The following is a 6,000-nucleotide window of genomic DNA, read 5'->3' on the forward strand; positions in this document are numbered from 1 at the left end:
GCGAGATTGTCGAAAAGGTTCGACAAAAATGAGAGAATCGTTGCTACACAATTGACAAGATTTCAGAAGCTGCTGGTATGCATTGAAGCCGTTATGAATGGATTTTAATAGTGGAATTAGGCATCAGACGTATTGCTGCAATGTTTGTTCTCTTGTGCGAATTTGTGCCAGGATTTAAATAATAACGTCGGATTTTTCGAACGTTATCACGTTTTACGAAAGATGTTGCTACGCGTATGACCCAAAAACCAGCTAGTTTCTAGTCTATTGAAGACTTCTTCCACAAGATCGAAAAAAATGCGACAAGTGCACTCGTGTGACGACGACGATCATCGTTTCTTTTTCTTCCTCTGCTCTTTCTGCTTCTGCGTTATTGGAATTGTACAGGGACAATTTTTTTTCTCCTGGAGAAACTGTAAATCAGAAATTTTACTAGCAGGTATTAAAGCGATTAAGAAATAATGTGCCAGGGAAACATGCGAAATTGTGGAATGCGGGCGTTTCATTTCTCCATCATGCACGACAACGTCGCAGTTCACACTGCATTATAGTTATGACGTGGTATTCAGCCTCTCCGGGATGGGTCGGCGTTCCCCACAAACCCTATTCATCAGACTGAGCTACCTGTGACTTTTTCTTTATTTGTAAAGAATAAAATTCGATGAAGGAAGGAGGTTTATCGCTTTGCACGAGGAGATCCGCTTTTGTTTTTCTTTCTTTTTTTTTCGCGTTCTCCTATGTACTGCTCTCTGTCGCAAAGCAGGCTGTCGTGTCAGTTATACGGCCAGTGTCCTTAAATATCCGTTCAACCAGGTGCCATTTGTTCTCCCCTAAGGATGACAGTCCATCTGACATGATAAAGAGTATCCGAGCACCCATATATAATTGAATCCAAATGTAGAATTGGCTAGATATCCGTAGAATATCTTAAATATGCACTCTATACCGAGGGCCAAGGGTACGTGCCACATTGTTAGACTTATTAAGACTGACAGCTGGGTATTATTTATTTATATTGAAAATGTTGGCAACTTTCATCACTGGATTTTTCAGAACATTCCGTTGTCAAATGAAAAGACAGGAATGAAGAAATGCGTTTAGTGAAACTGAATAAAAGTATAAGAGAAACAATTAAAGAGTAATATAATAAATTTTCAGATGGCCTTAAGGCATAGCAGTTAAGTGAATTCGTAAGGATGAATGTTGTTTATAAAACAAAGCAGGCTCGAGTAGACGGACTTGCTGTTCGATATGCACCATTCTTTACAAGCCTCGTCGTCTGCACAACGGAGAGACAGTCCGTGAAGGGCCCCCGCTGCTGCGGGGGTGTTACCAGCGCAGCTCTCAGGTGGCCAGCTCTCAGCAAAATTTGCTTGAAATGTCGTGCGGTTTGAAGACTACACATGGGGAACTGTGGCTGCTCTCTCGGTGGTGGCGATGTCTGAGCATAAATTGCAGTACCGCTCTGCACTTGGCGTCATTCATAGATCACAGATGGGGTTATTGCTCGCCCAGTTCTTATTCTTGTGAATGCGACAGAGTCTCGTCATGTGGAGATAGCGTGGCATGACAGAATGAAATTCCCCGTTCATTGGTTTTGCTGGGCCTTTCGCTTTCAGTTTGAGCTGATAGTTGCAGTGAGTCGGCAATTGTTAGCGCGCCTATTTCTCCATTTCTTGTGAAGTTCGGAGTGTTGTGACCAGGGTGCGTTTCTGTTCATTCCATGAACTGCCACTAATGTCGTAAAATAAGAACACGCACACACAAACTATGACCATTTAGCATCGACGCGCATGGATCGATGACATATCTAGTAGACGCGTTTAGACACTTGACACAATGTGCACGTCTCTGTACTACACCCAAAAACCTGCCAGCAGTAGCAAAACAAAACAATGAAATAAACGAAAAATCCTTCACAAATGTGTTGATGAGATGAGACACTTGCAATAAAAACAGAAATGAAGAACTAAATACATACTCGAATTTACATATAAAACAACAGTATCAAATGAAGAAGCAAATGAAATGAAATTCAGAATATAGAAAACAGATAAATATAACAAAAACAAGAAAACCGGCAGAGCTTGTACTAGGAAGTGCAAAGCTCGAGACACAGCGAGGCTGGCCGATCGATTGCGACATAACCTAAGAGATACCTGGCATAACCAAGCTCAACTGAGGCATAGCCAAGGCCAAACCTAGCTGCTACCAAGTTCAACTAGATACAACCAAGTTCAACCTCGACATAGCCAAGTTCAACCTAGCTACTACCAGGAGACGCAATCGATCGGCCAGCTTCGTTGTGACTCGAGCTTTTCGCGGCCTAGTGGAAACTTTGCCTCCCCATTACGACGACAGAAGAGAAGTGAAATTGCATGCTGGAATGATTACCGGCCACGCAGCCAGTTGTGGAAGAAGACGACGACGACGAACGCGGGAGCAGTGGCACGAGCGCGTGCCGAGCACGAGTTGGAGCGCTAACCCAGGGGCGCCAACGACCCAGCTGCGGAAGAAGACGACGACGCTCGAGTCAATGCTGATGATGATAATTTCGTGAAGCGCGCACTTTTTACGGCTGGCTTATACAGCTTCGCTGTTAATAATTCTCAGTAATCCGACACAATACCCCTGTTTGTCAAGAAACAAATTAAAGCTTTCAAAGTGTTGGTTTGCGTTTGTCGATCATTGCACAGTCCAAGCATTTTTCTTTCTTAAGAGGACGATGAATACCCGTTCAGTGTCGATGTTCCAGGCAGTCCTTTCTCATTCATAAAGTTGACAGCTCATAAGAACATGTGCAGCGTGCTCCCATAGGTAGCATGAAGGAAGTTGCCTGCGTATGCAACTTCCTATTTTAGTCGGTGAATTAAAGATGTCATGTTCGCATGTCGGAAAAGCAACAAAATAAACGCACATGCTTCTGCAGAGCAGCGTACTGTATTCGCTTTCTACTTCTGGCAGTTCCTCTTCGACAGTTTTTTTTTTTTTTTTTTACGTTATTCACCTCCGTTTCTACCATTTCTAAATGTTGTATTCGCGCACCATGTAGCCTCATCTTACTCCCTAATATTTTTTATAATTACTTTTTAAACAAAATGGAAATTTGGACGAGTATCTGATGTGTATGGCTTTCTATTCTTACTTTGCGAAAAATATTCGTGCTTTTTTCGGTGTTCGTAGTGAGGCCGATTTATTCTTTCGCTGTGTACGTATATGCTGCAAATGAAAGTTTCACCGGTCTAACCAATGTACGTGATATGATGTAGCTGTTTCAGCACCTTTCATTGCTGTTAAAGTGAGAGAGAGCGAATGGATATGGGAAAGGCAGTGTGGTTAACCACGAGGAGCCCGGTCAGTTACCGGCATTGGAGAAGGCTAGAAAGATGCAATAGAGATGAGTAACTTTTATTGAGTATTAAGCAGACAATTATACCACTTTAGCATTTTTCTGACGAATTTCACTGTGATAAATTCAAATTTTGTTCACCAAAACCTTGCACCACGTGGAGGGCCTGCGCGGTCGGGGTGGTTGGGTATGATTTTCTTCTTCGGTAACACCTTGCGCCACGCGGAGCACCTGCGCGGTCGGGGTGGTTGGGGATGAATTTCTCCGCCACCAATACCAGGAATTAGGGACATTTCGTACAGTTTCCTTTTTTCGCCACCACGTGGCGTATCGACCTTAAAGAATTCGAAATTCCCGCTATGACGTATGCTATGACGCACAACTAAAGAAAGCGCAATAAAAAGAAACACACCCTGAAGCTGTGGCTTCACCTCGGTGCTTGGAAACGAGCGCGCTTGTGTATCAGCGTTATCTCGAAGACGGCCAGCTACTTGCTCTACTGACAATGAATCGACGGTTTTGCTAGACACTTCGCCAGAAAGCTCGTCCGCATTCTGGAGAGATGTCTGATCGAGATAACGGCTCCCGCGAAGCTTCCGATGAATATATATATTTTTCCTTGAGCAGACTTTTTATTTGTACACCACTGTGGCCACGGTCTTGCGTATACGTCAGGGTTCTGTTTCATGGGTTTCCTATAAAACTGGCGTGATCCATTGTTTAAGAGGAAGCTTTAGCTCGGGCCTATCTTCGATGCCGGATTATCAAATACATGTAAAATGCAGGAATGCTTTCATGAGAAAACCGCTGAACCGATTTGAATGAAATGTGTTGCATTTAAGAGGGAAAGTTAAATTGCAGAGACTGCAGCAAATAGAATTTTCGTTTAAATAGTGTAATGTTTTCAAAGAATTGCAGTATGTTCGTAAATTTCAAAAAAATAGAAGCATTAAGTTTACAAATCCGAAACTCAGCCATTAAAAACAAATATGGCATTTCTATAAACTGCACCCGTTGGAGCATCAAAAGCGAACAATTTTTTGCTTTAACTTAAAACTTACGTGAATTTGTTATAATGTTTGGAAGGGTTTTGCAAATGCAACATTCACAACATAGTGGTATATTTCAGGATGGTGTATGATATATGATTGCTATCCGCTTTCGATGTATTATTAGGCGCAGTTTACAGAATTCCGATATCATTTTTAGCTGCTGAGCTACATAGCTCTATACGCCAAGTTTTCTTTTTAGAAATTTAGCAATTCTTTAAAATTTGACGTAAGAAAGGTAGACCCGCCTATAATAAAATATCCCTTTCGGCAATCACTACACTTCAACTTTTTTTTTTCTAAATTCAACATAACTCATCAAATTTGGTGCATTGGTTGCTCTGAGAAACTATTTCCGATTTCCCATGTATTTCGATAGGAGCCCCCAAGCTCAATGTTCCCCCTAAGTTCGAGCTTGAATAATATACTTGTTGGCAAGATACGTTTGTAAACGTGTGATCGTGGCCTAATGAGCTAGAGCACTGGCGTACTGAGCTCAACGGCAGAGGATATGTTTGCAAAGCGTCTTGGGAAGGAATAGGAGAAAAGAAAGGGAGCAGGCTGGTATGTTATTCAGAAGCCTGTCTGGTTGGCTAAAAATTGCTAAATGCGTTGGTCGTCATACCACCTTCCGTTCCATCAGCATAATTTCTATTTCATTCCGCTAGTATTGTGCTATTATTGTCAATCAATCGAGATTAGAACACCGGTGTCATGGCATTGTATTCCATCGCAATTCTTTATCGCCGTCACTTCAGAATCCTCTCATCGTCGTCATGCCGTCGTCCTTATATGCCTTCGTCGTTCTATCGACATCATTCCTACCTCGTAATTCCATCGTCGTCACTGAATGCGCTGTCGGCCTGCGGTCCTTGTTCTACCATCGTGAGGTAACATTGGCGAGCGATGGTCATAACAAATCGGGTCAATCAGCGAGACAGTGTATGGCCGCATATAGCCGAATCACTTGAAAATGAGGAGAAACACTATGGATTCTAAACAAAGATGTCTTAGCTAACACGGTGTGTCGCTTCTTGTTCGCTGGATTGTGTAAATGCTAATCGCATTAAGTTCGATAATCGTCTTAACATGGGTTCTGCAGGAATTCTTTCGTCTTCGCGACACTAATGAACTCTTGTCCACATTGTTCCCAGCCTATTAACACCTCGAATTCCTAGAGGTGATCATGCTCAGGCATGTGACGGACGACCCGAAGTTTGATGGAGGTAGCGGTATGATTTCGACAGCGGCGCCGCCTATCGACCAGGAGAAACACATTTGGGTGGGTGGGAATAGCGGTGAAAGGCACACTTCATGAGTTGCTAGACATCACAGATTTGAATCAACCTGACAAAGAGTTAGAAATATATATGCATTGCAGTCGCGCTAAAGAAATTGAAAACTATTGGATTGGTGCGAGACTCGCTGCAAAAACATTCATTAGACTGTCTCAGGTATCCGACCTATCCTTAACGGGAATCAATGAGATGAGTTTCGATAGAGCTCGTTACATTTTAGGGGCGAAGCTCCTTATAGCGGCACCCGTTCCGTCCCCGTCGTAGTAGTAGTAGTAGTGTGTAACCAGTCTGAGAAAAATGAGAA

Source organism: Dermacentor silvarum, chromosome 1 (assembly GCF_013339745.2).
Source record: "Dermacentor silvarum isolate Dsil-2018 chromosome 1, BIME_Dsil_1.4, whole genome shotgun sequence".
In the NCBI taxonomy this organism is placed as follows: Eukaryota; Metazoa; Arthropoda; class Arachnida; order Ixodida; family Ixodidae; genus Dermacentor; species Dermacentor silvarum.